The 18,720-nt window shown below is 36.4% G+C and overlaps 1 long non-coding RNA gene across 2 annotated transcripts; it reads left to right on the top strand.

The window, feature by feature from the left end:
- The first annotated feature begins 2,762 nt into the window (after window positions 1-2,762).
- On the top strand, window positions 2,763-9,318 carry LOC138404473 (uncharacterized). 2 transcript variants are annotated; one of them, XR_011238397.1, is made up of 3 exons: window positions 2,763-2,982; window positions 3,761-3,956; window positions 8,028-9,318. It is a non-coding gene; the product is annotated as an uncharacterized lncRNA (long non-coding RNA). The 2 variants fall into 2 exon arrangements; XR_011238398.1 differs by lacking the exons at window positions 2,763-2,982; window positions 3,761-3,956 and adding exons at window positions 4,210-4,396; window positions 5,229-5,400.
- The last annotated feature ends 9,402 nt before the right edge of the window (window positions 9,319-18,720 follow it).

The following is an 18,720-nucleotide window of genomic DNA, read 5'->3' as shown; positions in this document are numbered from 1 at the left end:
AGCAGGATATGTTCCGTACATTTCAAAAACGAGCAGTTTTGTACCAAAACGAAGAGGCGCACCTTGCTCAAATCGGCCATCCCGTCTGTTAATATATGGAGACTATTCAGTGTATGTATTGCTTCATTTCAAGACATCGCCGGCCCATCGCTGAACACTGGTCCTCTCTAGAATAAGAAAGGTTTAAGCGATAATATTATTATCCCATCCGTTAATATATGGAGACTATTCAGTGAATGTATTGCTTCATTGTTTCAAGCCATCGCCGGCCCATCGCTGAACACTGGTCCTCTCTAGAATATGAAAGGTATAGGCGGTAATATTATCCCATCCGTTAATATATGGAGACTATTTAGGTTTATTAGGTATATTAGGTGATATCATCCCATTCGTTAATATATCATGGACATTTTTTAGTGTACGATTATCCCATCCTTCTTCTTTACTTAGCAAACATACCTATAGGTACATTTAGTATTTTTTCTCAAAAACACTTTTCCTAAACCCTTTTCGCGCGCTTGATTTCTGTGAAAATCATCGTGCCTCTCACTTTTCTCAGTGAAAAACAAACAGGTTACCCACGTGCGCCGCCAATTTTGGTCGAGCGTATTGCGTCACCTTAAAGTGTAATAACCATTTTAATTTATCTATTAAACTAAAAAGTACGTCATAATATGACGTCACATTCCAGTATTTCATAGAATATCGCATACTAAGTGCGCGTTTTGACGTTTGATAAAAAGTTACTGATTTGATTAGTTGTCTAATAGCGTATTGGAACGCGAGAGTAAATAAAGGTGGCAAAGGAACGTTTGCTTTCTCATTCACACAATAAAAGAGACCACAGATAGAGTTAATAATGTGATAAACAGAGACGCAGCTAACCTTTTTTTTGTCCCTCATCGTGTTACCAGTTTTTCAAGGTCTACAACTTTAGTTGCAAAACAAACTTTGACGATTCGTGGCGTCATTGTATCTCTCATTATTTATTTACTTGTTTTCACGTAAAAAACGTTTAATATAATTATTGTTGATCGGTTAATACAAATACTGAGTACTAAACAATGGTACATTGTTGTGTTAATTCATGCAGTTGTAATAGTGAGAAGAAAGTTGCCGGAATATCTTTTCACGCGTAAGTATAGGTTATTGTTTATAGTTTTATATATTGTTTATAGTTGTATATATATTGTTAGTGTTAATTCCATAATCCATAACACGTAGTAAAAAATGATTGTGTTAAAAATCGCTAAATAGGAGGACATTGTAAAATTTTTACTATTTATAACCAAAATTTAGTATACGTATGAGTGTTGCCAGCCTTAGGTACTTATACAAAGTCCCGATTTGCAGTAAAAATGTTTACATATTGAAATATATACCTGGGATGCTTCGGTATCTAGAAATATATTTTTATTTATAACTAGCTTATGCTCGCGACTTCGTCCGCGTGGACTGCACAAAATTCAGACCTCTATTTCACCACCTTAGGGGTTGAATTTTCAAAAATCCTTTCTTAGCGGTTGCCTACGTCATATTTGCTATTTGCATGCCAAATTTCAGCCCGATCCGTCCAGTAGTTTGCGCTGTGCGTTGATAGATCAGTCGGTCAGTCAGTCAGTAAGACACCTTTTCCTTTTTTATATTTTGAAGAAGAAGACAAGTACTCTGTTATTTTGTGATCGTCATAGATTTTCTGATTTGTAATAGACTGACCATCCCCTTTAAGGAGAATCCAACAAAATTGTTTTCAGTTTTCCAGACGATCCAGATCTTCGTGAGAAATGGATCATAGCAACAGGTCGAACAAATTGGAGCCCTACGAAGTATAGTAAAATATGTAGCCGCCATTTTCCGGAATATGTATTGATTAAAAAAAAGAAGAAAACAGTTTTGTATCCTGATGCAGTACCAAATAGGGTAAAAAATATTTTAATACCTTGGAATAGGTACTCAAATTTTATTTTTAAAATTTACAAATTTCAATATACATAAGTCTTAATTATTTTGATCTGAGTTTGTTGTGGGCTCTTCTCAGACTTGGGCGCGTTTGGAACCCTCGTAGCTTTTTTTTTAAGCTTGTGAAATAATTATCACCACTATATCATACAAATCCAACAACTGACAATCGAAAAGAGTAATTTGTTACCTATTTTGAATGAATCATTTGACTTGATTTTGATCATCTGGCCGTTAAAAGTTGTACGAAGCGTTGATATACTAGTGTTATACTAGTGTCAGTTATGCAAACCCATTTCATATCCAAAATGGTCGACTATTTACTGTTAATATGTTGGTATCCCCAATTCGGATATTTCTGAACGCCGCGCAGTCACTAATGTCATTACGTCAATGTTACACAATGTTTTGAGAAGTGTTTTGAGGTGGTTTTGAGGTTACCTTAACACGAATTTTTCATTGTGTACCTTTTTAAAAATATAAAATAAATGATATGTACTCTTTTTTGGAAATCCGTACCTACTCTTTATTTACCTCCTTTGAGATCAGATATACTCTATTTCGTCTAATAAAAGATGGCAGTCCTAGATACGGGCTTACTTAAAGCCTGAAAATAATAGCACAACAACGCTAGCGATCTGTAATAAAATGAGATTTCGGTTTTGTAGAGCGTTGTCTCTGTCACTCGCACCTATATGACGTTTTGTCGGTCTCAACGACACTACAAAACCGCTGTCTCTTTCTAAAGATCGATGTACATTATTTTCTGCCGCGTACTGTACGGTGACGTCAGAATAGGAACACGCCGTAAGGAGAGGGAGAGGGGGTGAGAAGGCGTGGTCGATACCGCCAATATGCCACATTTAGCAATACACGCGTTAAAATTCCTCAGTCGCTTGCTAGCAACGCTCGGGTAGACAGTGTGCTCGTTGTTTATAACACAATGCCGTGTTGTTCAGTGCTAATCTGTAAAAATAGAAGCAATCAAATAAACTATAATAAACATGGCATCTCTTATCACCTGTAAGTACAACTATTGTTATGATTAAATCATTAAATTAATTTAAAAATAAAACAATCGCAAATCTTGGGTCGATTGGGTTTTTCGTAAATAATGCATTGCTTTTTTAACATAATATAGAGACGCGCGCCCATGTCCCAATTGCGCAATGAAAAGTTGAAAAAAAAACTTGGAATCTTACAAAAATATCGTTCACACCGAAAAATACCGGTTGAATACGTTCGACGTCGTAATAGTGATGGCGGATGCATAAATATTATATAATCGACTTTATCGTACACTAGCTGATGCCCGCGACATCGTCCTCGTGGAATTAGGTTTTTTAAAATCCCGTGGGAGCTCTTTGATTTTTCGGGATAAAAAGTTGCCTATGTGTTAATCCAGGGTATAATCTATCTCCATTCCAAATTTCATCCAAATCCGTTCAGCCGTTTTTGCGTGATTGAGTAACAAACATCCAAACATCCACACTTTCACATTTATAATAATATAGGATTAGGATTATTAATTTATAAATAATGAATCGCTGAATGTGTTGCTGATCGCAAAGCTCGAGAACAGCTGAACCGATTTCGCTTATTCTTTTTATAATATTCCTTGAAGTACGAGGATGGTTCTTACGGAGAGAAAAATTTAAATAATTAAATAATAAAAGAAAATGTGACTGACTGATTTATTAAAGCACAGCTAATTCGACAAATAATTTTTTTACTAAACCATAAAAAATTTAAATAATTAATTTATCATCAGCTTAATGATTTTGTTGTTATTTCCAACCAGTTTCCCAAGTGACCCAAAAACTAAGGGAGAATGGATAAGTGCCACTGGAAGAGAAAATTGGTGGCCATTGAGAAGCAGCACTATATGTTCCAGCCATTTTGCTGAGCACTGTTTTCTCCCCTTTGAAAAAAGTCGTAGACTCTATAAGTGGGCAGTACCTACACTGAAACTGCGTTATATATTCTCACCACCACCAGTAAGTTTGCTAACTTTTACTTCTTTCTACTATTAGCTTTAGTAGAAATTATTTTACATTGCCTATAGTTTTTTGGTAAAAATTCAATATGGCGGCTGTATGTCGCAATTTTGATAATAATATCTTTAATTATAATTTTGTTATGTTTAATTATTATTATATTAATTTTTAGTTCGTTTATTGGTAGGGCAGTCGTGTTTGTAATTTTTTGAATACAACTTGTTTATTATTAAAATGATAGGATGGCAACACTGGGGTGTCACCGAAACCAATATGGCGAACATTCTGTTAGCGTGTTGACTGCTGTTCACAATCACATTGATCGTGACCGTGTTGCGAGCATCACACATTTTTTGTAGTTTCCATAAAATGGTGCTTACTTGTTGTGTAAAAGCGTGTAAAAGTGAAGCTTATTTAGGAAGTGGCATATCTTTTCATAAGTAAGTAACCTACCTATTAGACATGCTATTGTATTACAGTACGCGGCTTAAGAGAGGGCTTTAAGAGATAACAGATTTGTACAGTGCGACAAGGCTCTCTTGGCACTTGAATGACATTGACAGGGGGGCGCTGTTGGTGAACAAAAGCTTAGAATATTCAAACAAGAACAAAGGGGACACTTGACGGCAACGTAAGTTCCGATTATCGCCACGGGCTTGTCGCTCTGTAGAACGTTGTCTCTGTCGTTGAGACCGACAAAACGTCATATAGGTATTAGTGACAGAGACGATGCTCTACAAAGCCGAAATGTCATTCTAAAGGCCGATGTACATTTCGGTTATTGTTTTACTGAAAGCCGTTACTGGCAAAACAATATTTTTGGATAAAAAAGAATGCTGCGTAGGACCGAACAATAAATCATTGTTATTAGGATTTCCGAAGAATGCCAACGGGACCCTGTTACTAAGGCTCCGCTGTCCGTCCATCCTTCTGTCTGTCAGCGGTCTGTATCTCGTGAACCGTAATAGGTACAGAGTTGAAATTTTAATTAACAGAATATATTATATTTCTATTGCCGCTATAACAACAAAAAATAACTATTTCAAAATGGTCGCCTTGGAAATTAAAAAATAATAACAAACGTTTAGTATTTATTTCTTGTACGATGGTAAGGAACCCTTCACTCGCACTTTTTTTGGAAACATGTTTTTAAAAATTCGTATGGTTTTTTTGGCAATAACTCAAAAAATGTTTTTTTTGCTCGTTACGGCAGATGTTGAGGTATCACAATTTGGTCGTTTAGTGAAAGATTTTTTCTGTTGTTAACTGTAGATTTCCTAAAAATGAAGAGTTAAAGCAAAAATGGATTGACGTGGTTCCCGCAAAAGCGACCAAAAACTCTGCAGTCTGCGGATTACATTTTAAGGCGGACGACTTTGCGTCAGAATCTTATGCACTCAAGAAGAGATTGAAAATTAACGCCATACCCTCAATTTTTACAAAAGTAAGACTTGCTTATTTGTTTTAGGGTTCCGTACCTCAAAAGGAAAAACGGAACCCTTATTGGATCACTTTGTTGTCTGTCTGTCTGTCGGTCTGTCAAGAAACCTACAGGGTACTTCCGTCTGGAATCGTGAATCAATTTGGCAGCTAGGTAGATCTTATAGCAGACATTCGGGGAAAAATCTGAAAACCGTGAATTTGTGGTTACATCACAAAAAAAAAAGTTAAATTGTGGTCATGAATTAATAATTAGTATTTTCAATTTTCGAAGTAACATATCTATATATATATATATATATATATATAAAAGGAAAAGGTGACTGACTGACTGACTGACTGATCTATCAACGCACAGCTCAAACTACGGGACGGATCGCGCTGAAATTCGGCATGCAGATAGCTATTATGACGTAGGCGTCCGCTAAGAAAGGATTTTTCAAAATTCAACCCCTAAAGGGGTAAAATAGGGGTTTGAACTTTGTATGAAAGTCTGTCAGTTTTGAAGTTAGAATCGCGATATTTAGAGTTAATATTTTTGAAATTAGCAGTATCACATATTTTATTAAGCTCATGTTAAATTCTCATTGTTAACGATCAAACCCTAAGGGTGTCAAATAGGGGTTTAAAATTTGTGTAGGTACTCCACGCGGACGAAGTCGCGGGCATAAGCTAGTATTAACTATATCAAGTGGGGTATCATATGAAAGGTCTTCACCTGTGCATTCTAAAACAGATTTTTATTTATTTTTACGCATCATAATTTTTGAATTATCGTGCAAAATGTCGAAAAAATACGAGTGTACCTACCCTTATTATAAATGCGAAAGTGTGTTTGTTTGTTGGTTTATTGGTTTGTCCTTCAATCACGTTGCAACGGTGCAACGGATTGACGTGATTTTTTGCATGGGTAGATATAGATAAATACATGGAGAGTGACATAGTCTACTTTTTATCCCGAAAAATCAAAGAGTTCCTACGGTATTTTTAAAAAACCTTATTCCACGCGGACGACGTCGCGGGCATCAGCTAGTACTCTATACTTTTTTTTATAAAAGTACACGCTGAAATTGTAATGGTTGTTTTCCCGAAGCGATATGATTTTGTCATGGTATTACAATCGATTTATAAATATGTATTAAAAAATATTACAAACGGACGAAGCGTGAGCTATCAGGCGCCTCGACCTCGGCGTGCGCTCGGCGTGCAGACAGTCGCGACTGTGCCGCAGTGACGAACGGACGGTGTTTTGATTTTTTAGAAAAAAAAAAATAATAATAATAACCGCGCGATTTTTTTCACTGAAAATAAGTTCAAGTGCATATTTAATATGACGAGTAGGAAATATTGTGCTGTTTTTGGTTGCATGAATTCGTCACTGTCGCATCCAGAGATAACTTTTTTTAGATTACCTGGAACCTCTGAAAGGTAAGATTTTAAAATAATTTTAGGTACTTACTAGTAGGTACAGTGCGACAAGGCTCGCTTGACACTTGAATGACATTGACAGGGGCGCGCTGTTGGAGAACAAAGGCTTAGAATATTCAAACAAGAACAAAGGGGACACTTGACGGCAACGTTAGTTCCGACTTTCGCCACGCGCCAAGATAGCCTTGTCACACTGTAGGACGTAGGTACCTACATAATGTGTGTCTTTTTAATGGATAAGGTATTTCCTTTTATCTCCCGAAAAACAAGATGTCTGGATTAATAAATAAAGTGAATAGAGTGTGAAAGTGAAAGTGATGGACACGAGTGAAATAGGTAGTTATAGGCGGTTCATGAATCACGATACGGTTGACACAAGCGTTCCTGGCAGTGGTTGGTCCGACGCCGCCGGCGAGGAAACGACTATCGGCGATTTTCTCTCTCAAGAAACGCACAATAAATGTACATTCCGTGTAAACGAAAGAGATGATTTTTTTATTTTTTTTATTTTTTATTTTGACAATATGAAAAGTAAACAATTTACACCACACTTTTAGACCAAAGCACTAGATAAAAAGCCGAGACTGGTGTTGGCAGTTTGCAGCCCAAATAGACCGTAGTCTGTGCTAGGGCTGACAAAATTCATCGACCTCTCACAAACATTCATACATACCTATATAATTTTTATTTTTATTTTAAATTAACATCTAGTGTACCTACTTTAATAAAAAAGAACTTAGTTTAAGGTTATAAATTAAATTATAGTAAATAAATACCTAAATAAATTATATCAAAAGTTGCTCTCTGACTGTTCACACTGCCGGCGACGCGCGACGACTCGCTTTACTAGTTTTGTCGCTGAGCGACGAGCTTTCAAGAATTAACTCGCTCAGCGATATTCGTTCAGCGATGCTCGCTCGCTTGAACACGTGTAATGCGCGCGCAGGTTTGCACAGGACTGAGCGACCAGACCACAAATTTAGAAATTATGAAATATCAAATCCCCGCCGGGAATCGAACCCGGGACCTCCCACTAATAAGACCACTGCGCCAGGGAGGTCGTCAATTTTTTTTAGTTTTTTTAGTCCGTGCTAGTTGGACACCCTGTCGATATAGACAGAAGTCCGTTAGGGATTTTTCCTCCTCCTAGAGAAAAAAAAAGTCGACAGCAGATTTTTTTCCTATAAAAGCATTTTTTTTCAGACGTCTTCAATGGTTGCAACTGATCCGTAGAGATGATTTGGAAAACAAACCTAAGTTCTATTCCTACCAAGTTTGCGAAAAACATTTTGATTCGAAGGATATACTACAATCGTCAAATAGAAAGCTTTTAAAAAAGAATGCCCTACCATTGTTGATGCTGCCAAGCTCAGCCAATACTGATCCTGGATTCTCTCGAAAAGAAGACAAGCAAACTCAAACTGATCCGTTGGTAAACTCAAACTCAGACTCAAATTATTTATTCAGAAATATCATCGGTAGTTCCTCTGGTGCTGCAAATGTTCATGGGCGGCGGTAATCACTTAACAGCAGGTGACCCGCCTGCTTGTTTGCTCGCTATCTCTCTAGCTGATGCTCGCGTCGTCCGCGTGTAGCAATGACATTCTAAGCAAGGACATCGCACTGCCGCGCATAACTAGGGACCAAGTAAGTGTGCTTATACTCGGTGTAAGGACACTTTCTTCATTAGTCGCATGTTGACTGCAAAGCTGTCAAGATGCCTAAATGCGCGATCAAAAAGTGCCGAAATAATACGTTAACGACGCAGAAAATAGATGGTGTGACTTACCACCGGTAAGTTAATTTTATTTACGTAAGATAACATGCGAAAAAGTGTAAAATACTTAGTAAAACCATTGAAAACACTAGAAATATCTAAAATTATTTACAATGTTCCCATTCCTTTCTCTCACGCACATCGGAAAGAGACAGATGGAAGGGCGCGTCACGAATGTCGGAAAAACAAAACTGTGGAGTAGCTTTTTTTTGTTCAATGTAAAATCTATTGGCCATTATATATCACATTTATTTTATTATATTTTGACGACCTCCGGTGCGCAGTGGTAGCGCGGTGGATTTGTATGAGGAGGGTCCCGGGTTCAATTCCCAGCTGGGCCGATTGAGATTTTCTTAATTGGTTTAGGTCGGCTGGTGGGAGACCTTTGGCCGTGGCTACTTACCACTCTACCGCCAAGCGATTTAACGTTCCGGTACGATGCCATATAGAAACATCTATAACGGGTGTGGATTTTACCCCACCCCTACAAGTTAGCCCGCTACTATCGTAGACTGTATCATCACTTTCCACCAGGTGTGATTGCAATCTAGGGCTAGCTTGTAGTGAATAAAAAAACTTGCAAGTTTTCCCAGTTAAGAAAAACATATTACATGCTTCGAAGGTAATATTGTTTATCTTTACTCGATCAAAATATAAATTACATAGGGTAAGTTGCACAATCTGTAATGGCTGTTCTAGATTTCCTGTACACGAGATCACTAGAGAGAAATGGCGCAAGTTGGTGGCAAGAGAAAGATCCGAAGAATTTTATAAACCAAATAAGTCAAGCGTCATTTGCTCGGATCATTTTATAGAGTCTGATGTATACTGCACAGCTAAAGGATTTAAGCGTTTAAAAAAGACAGCAGTTCCCGATATTAAGGTTAGTTGTGAGTGAGGATTGTGGCAAGTGTATGTAACAAATGATGTCCAGTTATTTGTCCTTGGTAATGAAACTTATTTGTCCTTAGTAGTGAAAAGTTGCCTTTTTGCAATCTTCAAGTAGAATAAACTTATATTTCAAGTAGAATAATTTATACTTCAAGTGGAATAAACTTATATTTCAAGTAGAATAATTTATACTTCAAGTGGAATAAACTTATATTTTCTTAAATTAATTGTTTTTCTTTACACACACTAAGTTTATAATCAGTGATCAATGAATTTGAATTTTTAATTTTTTTTTTTTAAATATAAATCATCCCACGTAAAACCATATAGGTACATATAACTAGTAGGGCGCGTGAGTTCGCGGCCCGCAAGTGGAGCGCAAGCGGACCGCAATTTTTCTGCTCATCAAGTTGAATTTCGGGTCCTGATCATTTTTTGCCAAGAAACCACTCTTCCATCTTTTATAATCTTCGAGATAAGACACCGGCGAAATTTGTATGGCCGCCATATTGAATCCGCCATTTTGGAGTTTTTTTTAGCTCCCTGTCAATTGAATGAGGTTCTGAAAGACTTTTGTTCGAGCACCCCCCACCTATCTTCAATACCCTGGCCGTGCTTCTCACCCGTCTCCAAAATCCTCAATCATCAGCTCTCATCATTTGTCAGAATGAGAATTCTATAAAAACAAATTTTGAAAAGAAACCGTATCAAAGTCTTGCATAGTTCCCAACTTTTAGTCTCTTCAATATTCGCCATATATTTTATATCAAAAAAAAAAACCATCATCTTGAATTTTTTTCTGTTCACCAAGTAGACTTTCGGGTCCTGAGGTGCGATTGTGTAAAAAATTACCATGGAAATGGTATTCATTTCATGGCGTAAACAGACGATTTCAGTTGTCAAACGACAATTTCGAATTGTGTAAGGTGTTCATGATTGTTTAGTCATTACATGGTTATGAGATTGGTTTTTAGACCATTGAGTGAATGATTTGATAAGATTTGACAGCTAATTTCGATTGTGTAACTTTTTTGAGGCCATTGCTTATGTCAAATAATAACTGTGACTCGAGACCTATGACAATGGTCTTAATATAGGTTTTAAATATAATTATCTAACTTTTTTAAGCCAATTCCTACTTCACCGCGGTAAATTTTGTACCTTTTTACTCGACTACGGCAAAGCCGAAGGCTCAACAGTGCACAAATTAACACAGCTCTTTATCAAAAAGTGTTTTAAAACAAAAATTTACGTTATTATTGCAATAAAAGGTACTTAATAATTCATTACATACCTAAGTACCTAGCTAAACTACAACTAGTGATAATAATTTAGTGATGCTAGATGCTAGAAAACCACTAGGTATCGACGCCTCTCAATCCGGCTGGTCACCCTGAGAGGTTAGACCAATAACCTTCAGTGTAAATACAGTTCATAGGTGTTTTGATTGACTAGGTAGGTACCGTATGTTAAATGGACACAGAAAACACCTGAAGGAGGCCTCACACCCTAGGGCCTAGGGTGTACTGCACAGCTAAACGGTATCTACCTAGGTATCTACTGGAAACAAATTAGCATTTAAGTAATTTGTTCACTGATTACCTTAGAAAAGAACTCGACTGATTACAGACAGATTGTTTTAAGTTTAAATTGGCTTAGGTATAATTATGTTGTAGGTACTTATGTATGTACCTACCTACTCAAATCTAATAGGTACCTGAGTTTTGTAGGTAATTAAATTTTTGTTTGTTTATTTAATGTAGTATTTTATGTTATGTAAAATAGCTTACTTTATTATACACATTAAATGGTTTAATGGTATAAAATTTAACTCCTTACGCGCCATTTTAACTTTATGTGTCAAATTTCATGTCAAAGGTACCACACTTTGAGGTGAAAGTTGACTCATAGAGTTAAAATGGTGCGTGAGGAGGCATTTTGTATAGACTATACCTAACTACCTACTTAAAACATCATCATGATCAACTCATAGCCGGCTCACCACGGAGCACAGGTTTCCTCTCAGTATGAGAAGAGTCTGGCCATAGTCCACTACGCTGGCCAACTGCGGATTGGCAGACACAACCTTACATACCTACATTTTTATTATTAAAAGAACCTACTTCCTTGGATACAATATCAATAATATAAGTTAGTAATTAGTTATTTGCATTCTACACTACACTAGACAAGTACCTACATAAGAATGAATATTATTTACAACTTTTAATTTGATCATTTATTCAACAATTTAATTTACCTTGGTTTCCATATTCCAGTCAAAAAGAATGAAAATAGCTACTTACATCTTTTATTATTTAATAGAATGTTATAAGGACCTACCCAACTATCTACTATCATTTAAGAAAAAACATTGTCAAAGACTAAAATTCTAGAATGTTATACTTAAAGGAAAGTAGCTACCTAATAGGTACTTATATTTTTTATATAGAAATACTGAAGATAAAATAAACGAGAAAAAGAAGTATGCATTATTACTACATATAATAGCAAAAATATACTTACTAATAAGTAAAAGTAGGTAGGTACATTTATGTTAAAATTTTTAGGAAATAGTAATGTAACAGGTTTCAAGGGCAATGTTATTAAGTACCTACCAATAATAATGATAAAGCATTTTTTATTTATGTTATTAATGAATGTACTGTACTAGTTATACCTATCTACTACCTAGGTAGGTAGGAACGATACCTAGGTACTTATTAAAACTCTATTAAGTATTTTTAAGTTCAGTAAATAAAGGGCTTTAATATTATTATTATTACGGCAAAGCAAAAAGGTAAGGATATGATTTTAGCAGTCTTTGTACCTAGATGTTTGTATTTAAGTACTTATGTTCCTAAACTACTGAGCCGATTTTGATAAATGTGGTCTCAATCGATTCGTTAGTACAATATTAAGTAGGTACCTATGCAATTAATTCTGTTTATTTGGCCATGCCAGTTTAATCAGTTAGGTAGGAACCTAGTTACAGTTTTATTTAATTAATTGCTATGTTTTAGTAAGTAAGTTTTCTGTTTCATCATAGGTTTAAACCGTGTAAATATTTGGTGAGTGTTTTTTGCAATTAAATCTATTCATTTCATACATTGGAGAGAGTTTTACTTAGTTGATTAGACCCCAGGGTAGCTATATTTAGGTACCTAGCTGTTTAACTTTTTACTTTATCTTGTTAAGTACCTACCTAATTGTAATTGTGAAAATAGCTCACCCATACATGCTGAGAATGGGAATGAGGAGTTCCCAGCTGCCGAAAGCCCCTGCCACATCCCAGAAGGGGAATTTGTGGACAATTACAGGCTATCTTTGCCACTGTTCCAGCAACTTGTCGACGAACTCACACCCATACTTGCAGCCAAGGCAGAGATCTACACGTATCTCTACAGAGTTCAAAGTATTGGTCTTATTATAAATACTATCTGTCCCGGCTGTACTAACTAAACGCTAAAAATATATTGGTCTTATATTATAGTAGGTAGGTACGTATTGATGAAAATAAGAAAAATTAGGATAGAATAGTCATGTCTGCCAAGAAAACCTAAGTATAGGGTACTTCCCGTTGACCTAAAATCATGAAATTTGCCAGGTAGGTAGGTCTTATACTACAAGTAAAGGAAAAAATCCAGAAACCATGAAATTTGTGGTTATGATTCTAGGTCAACGGGAAGTACCCTGTAGGTTTTGATTCCCTTTTCTTGATAGACACAACAGACATACAATGAAGTGATCCTGTAAGGGTTCCTTTTTAAGGTTCTGTACCTCAAAAGGAAAAACAGAATCCTTATAGGATTACTTTGTTGTCTGTCTGTCAAGAAACTTACAGGGTACTTCCCGTTGACCTAGAATCATAAAATTTGGCAGGTAGATAGGTCTTATAGCAAACATAAGGGGAACAATCTGAAAACCGTGAATTTGTGGTTACATCACACAAAAAAATTGTGGTCATGAACAAATAGGTAATTAGTGTTAACAATTTTCAAAGTAAGATAACTATATCAAGTGGGGTATCATATGAAAGGGCTTCACTGGTGCATTCTAAAACAGATTTTTATGCATCAGTTTTTCATTTATCGTGCAAAATGTCGAAAAAATACTAGTACAAAACCCTCGGTGCGCGAGCCTGACTCGAACTTAGCCGGTTTTTTTCTTTTGGAACCCTAAATAGTAGGTCTCTGAAAATTTTTTTGCTATGGTAATGAGTAGGTAAGTAGGATATCAAATGAAAGAGGAGAAAATTCTGTTCATAAAATAAAAAGTATGTAAATTACGATATTAAACATCTTTATTGTCTACAACTATTACAAATAATAAAAATATAGGATAAGCGACAGATGATTAGGAACCTACTAGCTACTCAGCCCCACCCGTTTGGTATTATTAGGTATTTCTTTGGGTTTTAGTTGGGTTTATCTGTTTACTTATGATAAACATAGGAAAATTTACCTACTTATAATATGCTAAAATGTTGAATGTGAATCACAGTCAATTTTAACACGGCACACAACTCATCATCATCAACTCATCACTGGTTTATCACATTGGAGGCAGACATCTTAACCACTACACTATCACCGCTCTTGATCAAAGATTACTAATTATGAACACATAGTAAATAATAAATTATTTGCCTACTTATATGCTATAAATAACTCAAAAAGTCTTAATGTGAGAAAACTTAACATTTGATTTTTGATTTATTTTTATAAAGAATGTTAGCAAGTTTATTATGGTGACTAATAATCCCCTTTTCTTTCCAACTAAGCGTAAAGCTTGTGCTAGGAGTAGGTACGACAATAGTGCAATGGGTGGGGTTTGAACCGGCGACCTTTCGGATTTCAGTCCGCTCCTCGAACCGTTGAGCTATTGAGGCTCCGATAACACTCTGGGCTGTTCATAGTAAACCAAGTAGGGTTCTAGGGTTAAGGATAATGCCTTTACAACTTCTTCAGTGCCTGTTCTGCAATCTCCATTTGATATCCAAGCAATTTCAAGGCGTTGCTTCTCATAACTTTGTGCCCCCACGTTCCCCTCGTTGGCTTCTAGTAGGCCAGAGTGCTTATAGGCATTTCTCTGCCGGAGACTTCTTAATTTTATTAACGTATGGAAATTATGGAATAGATATCGAACTGAGAATTTTGTCTAATTTGTTATTGTAATTTGTTCTCGTAAAATTCGTAATTTGTCATTACTGACATTGACACCACTGTCACTTGTCACTTAATTGACACTTGAAACGTAGACTTACAGGAAAAAGCATAATCTAAGAGGAAAAACATAGGAAAAAATAAGTCCACTAACGCCACCTATTGTCGAATAGCAGTAAACTCGACTATTCATTCGTTCAAAGCGTTTAGTTATTGCAAATGCATTATATAATAATAACGTTAGAATTCAATGTTTTAAGTATGAAAGGTAATTTTTATGATGAAATTAATAAGTTAACTTTTAAGTTGCATTGTTTTTGTGTCCGACATAATTCTTAAAAACAAAAAATATTGACTTTCACTAATGCTATTTGTATAATAAAACGCGATTCTAATGAAAAATTTTTAAGTCACCGGTCACCAGTAGGTCTTCATATGATGATACAATTTACGCAATTCGAATTCGGTTTTACCATTTATGACCAATCGCTTAGATTTGCCATGATGGTTAAAACTTACGCAATCGCACTTCTGATCATCTTTCGCCAAAGAAGCATTCTTGTATCTTTTATATTCTCCGAGATAGACACCATGAAATTTGTATGGCCGCCATCTTGAATCCGCCATTTTGGTTTTATTTTTCAGCTCCCTGCCTGATGTTTGGGCTCTTGTGTTGTATGCCACGATGTGTCCATGCTTAGAATGTCATTGGCGTGTAGCCTATGTCACTCTCTGGTTCCTTATCTATACCCATGCCAAAAATCACGTCAATCCGTTGCACCGACCGTTGCGACGTGATTGAAGGACAAACAAACAAACAAACACTCTTTCGCAATTATAATAAGGGTATCGTCAAATAGAAAACTTTAAAAAAAGAATGCTCTACCATTGTTGATGCTGCCAAGCTCAGCCAATACTGATCCTGGATTCTCTCGAAAAGAAGACAAGCAAACTCAAACTGATCCGTTGGTAAACTCAAACTCAAACTCAAATTATTTATTCAGAAAAGAACCGGCCAAGTGCGAGTCAGGCTCGCGCAATGAGGGTTCCGTACTACAGTCGTATTTTTTCGACATTTTGCACGATAATTCAAAAACTATGATGCATAAAAATAAATAAAAATCTGTTTTAGAATGTACAGGTGAAGACCTTTCATATGATACCCCATTTGATATAATTATCTCACTTCGAAAGTTGAAAATACTAATTATTAGTTCATGACAACAATTTAATTTTTTTGTGTGATGTAACCCTAAATTCACGGTTTTTAGATTTTGCCCCTTATGTCTGCTATAAGGCCTACCTACCTGCTTAATTTCATGATTCTAAGTCAACGGGAAGTACCCTTTAGTTTTCTTGACAGACCGACAGACAACAAAGTGATCCTGTAAGGGTTCCGTTTTTCCTTTTGAGCTACGGAACCCTAAAAAGAGAGAGCGTTATACTATGTACCTTCATTCTGCGGAGAAATTAGAATAGCGCTCTCTTTCATGTACCCGAAGAAATTATAGAGCCAAAAAGAGAAAGCGCTATATTACATTCATTCCACAGATAGGGCGCCACAGACTAAAGGTGGTGTTCACCGACTTTTAAAACGGCCGATTATAAGATAAACGGCTGATTAAATGTTTTTGTCGTATTCACCACAACCTAAACAAGGTTTACAGCCCTTCAACGGCCATTCAACCTAACCGAGTTCGACAGGGTGGTATAATCGTCGGTTACCACATTTTGATATTTTGTGCCCTTGTGTTCACATCATTAGGTTATTTTAATTTGTCTTTGTGTTGTTTACTGCCAGTAAACATGGAGCCAGTGTTTAATGTAATGGTAGATAATTACTTATCTTTCTTTCCACTATATTTTGGTAATTTAAAACTTTCGAAAGGGTGCGCTTGTCGTCATTTGAGAAATTACTTGTACGCTTATTTTTGGCCTCTCTTTAAATTATATTTATTGCACGCAAAAATAATCATGGCTATACGACAACCAAAAATCAACTGTCAACACGTGTCCGACTGTGACGTCACGGCTCCCGACTTTATAAATTTTGGTCGGTTATTACCTGCCAACTGAACTACAGTACGCGACAGGTCGAGATCTCAATCGGGGTATCTACCCGCACGTCACCCGCGCTTGTCTGGTTAGTGCGGGGGCTGTGCTGGTGTGCGGGGCGTTTCCACCCTGATTTCCATCTCAATCTGTCTATAGGTAGTTTATCGTCCCCATAGCGTGGTGTTATAAGAATAAGATTTTATAATTGCATCAACTGTGTACATGTTTAGGTGTTATAGGTATCCAGTTGAAAGTATTTTATTTCATGCTACTATATGTATTTGTTCATTCGCTTTGAACAGATGGTGTTAGTCCGATTTTGACGTGGTGAAGAGTTCATAGTTAAACGTCTATAAGGAATTAACCGGTCGATTACCTAACCATTGGTTAAGTAACACCATGAATTCCACACCAACCCTATTTAACATTCGCGATCACCAAGCTTATGCATTTACATGCCGTAAAAACCGGCCCGCCCCCATTCGGTACCTCATTCCGCAAGCGAGCGTCATTGTGTGAAGCCGTGTTATTTTTTGTGTCAAAAATGCCCTTGTGTACAGTTAAATGGTGCGGCAAATGTAGTACAACATCCAATCTTAAAAAGGACGGAATTACATTTCATAGGTAAGTCCATATTCTTTTATTTGTATAAACACACCAGAAGTGAATTTAAATATTTATCACGACGCGCACAAGCTTATCGAGAGTTTTACCTTTTATAATAAACCTTACTGCAATATTTAACTTGACTAGGGTCCAATTGCTATTGTGACCACTCAGTCAGAATGGCGACCAAAACACAAAAAGTATTTATTAGTCGATCGAGTCTTGCGTCGGAACAAGACTGCATGCCTTAAGAATTATCAAATACCCGCATTTATACCAATCAATTCAAGATGGTTGCCCCACAAGTCATAACAGATCACGTGACTTCCATTCCAAAAGGCGCCAAATACAAAAATGCGATAACATTTGGGTATAATTATTTTAATTTTAATTAGTAATCTATAGCAAAACACAATGTGGAAGCAGGTGCCAGGTACCTGCTCCCCGCGTTGATTTCTTATATCGCCATCTCTTTTTCTCTTACGGTAATGTACATAACGCATTTCCGCTCTATCATAATATTAAAGATGGCGTCTAATCCAATTATAATTTATCGATAAATGCGAACATTGAAAATTATTATCGAATGGTTTTAATATGTAGTACTATTAACAGACTATTGCTATAGATAACAGATTATGCCTGTGATTTAGTCCGCGTGGACGGCACAAATTTCAAACCCTTGTTTTACCCCATTGAGAATTGAATTTTCTAAAATCCTTTCTTAGATAGATATCTAAGTCATAATAGCTATCTTCATGCTAAATTTCAGTCCGATCCGTTCTGTGGTTTGAGCTGTGCGTTGATAGATCCGTCAGGCAGTCAACTTTTTCATTTATAAAATACGAGCTAATGCCCGCAACTTCGTCCGCGTGGATTTAGGTTTTTAAAATCCCATGGAAATTGTTTAATTTTCCGGGATAAAAGTAGCATATGTCCTTCCCCGGGATGTAGGCTAACTCCATACCAAATTTCATCAAAATCGGTTTAACTGTTGGGTCGTGAAAAGCTAGCAGACAGACAGACAGACACACTTTCGCATTTATAATATTAAATATGAATACAGATTACAAAAATAATACAATTACAAAGATAAGTAAGTATATTTACTTTTTGTAAAGGTTTCCATCCTGTCCAAATATGAAACTAGAATGGATCGATGCTACAAGACGAGACGAAAATTGGTTTCCCAAGAAAGATGCTGTTATTTGCTCTCGTCATTTCACTAAAGATTCTTTCCGAATCACAAAGACTGGACGACGTTTGCTGTATACATACGCCAGGCCTACGCTCATGTTACCGTTTTTGGTATGCCACATCCATGAAATCAAAAACACGAAGGGTTCCGTACCACCGTACAAGATATACCTGAAACTGCGAGTTAATGACAGACTGCGCCATC

Source organism: Maniola hyperantus, chromosome 28 (assembly GCF_902806685.2).
Source record: "Maniola hyperantus chromosome 28, iAphHyp1.2, whole genome shotgun sequence".
Classification (NCBI taxonomy): Eukaryota; Metazoa; Arthropoda; class Insecta; order Lepidoptera; family Nymphalidae; genus Maniola; species Maniola hyperantus.
Note: the sequence above shows the minus strand (reverse complement) of the source record. Positions and strands in the feature narration are given on the sequence as shown.